Source organism: Leishmania donovani, chromosome 29 (assembly GCF_000227135.1).
Source record: "Leishmania donovani BPK282A1 complete genome, chromosome 29".
NCBI classification, from domain to species: Eukaryota; Euglenozoa; class Kinetoplastea; order Trypanosomatida; family Trypanosomatidae; genus Leishmania; species Leishmania donovani.
In genome coordinates, this window is record NC_018256.1 from 711817 (window position 1) to 712751 (window position 935).

Below are 935 nucleotides of genomic sequence, written 5' to 3' on the forward strand. Positions count from 1 at the left end.
GCTTCTTCCTCTGTCTTCTGCTGCCGCCGGAGAAAGAGAGAGGTGCACGAGGAGATTAAAAAACCTGCGGCATACACCCCTTCCTCCAAAAAGTAAAAGCAAAGATCAAACGGAAGTGCAGCTCAGCACAGTCTTTATTTTCCCTTCCAAGGTGCCCGCTCTCCCACACACGGCATGCAGTCTACGCTGGAGACGGTCTGTCACAGGCCCCATCCGCCTGGTGCGAAGCGGCCGTAGGCCGCACGCGTTACGGCAATGCGCCGACTCCGCCACCTCAGCGCGGCCCTCCGCCTCTAACGCTGGCCGCCCACCCGCCTCGCAGGTCGCCTCACAGCCGCCTCCACCGTGCTGGCCGCCCCCCTGGCGCATCCCCTCCTCGGGGTGGCTCCGGCTCCCTTCACCAGCAAGGGCAGTGAGGGCCGGGCGAGACACACGCTCAAGCCACCCTGGCACTCTGCAAATCATATGAATGGTACAGACGTGCCCAGCGTCTTTGTAGCTGCTTGCACCTGTCACCACCGCAAGTGGTTCGGCATGCAGCAGGGATAGGTGTGCGGGTGTGAGTTGGAGGGGGGAGGGGCGTTCTTGGCTTCAGCAGACAGAGTGGCTGCAACGGGCCCTGCAGCCAAGCTTGCGGTGACTCTCGTCCTCAGAGTACAGGCTAGGATGGAAAAATAAGAGCGTTCACCTTCGCTGCACTTTTTTTGCGCAACGATGTAAAGCTATTTTCACCTGGGGGAGCCGAAGGGCGGAAGAACGAGGTAGGTGCCCGCCTGAATCACACAGGTAATGGGAGGGCCTCCTCGTTCCGAGCGCTTCAAAAACATGGGGATCGCTTACTGAAGGTCTTCTGCGCGAAAAGGCTCAACGCTCTGGCTGCGTTCCTCCGCACGTGCAGCGGCCTTCTCAGCGCGGTGCTTGAGAACGAACCTTCG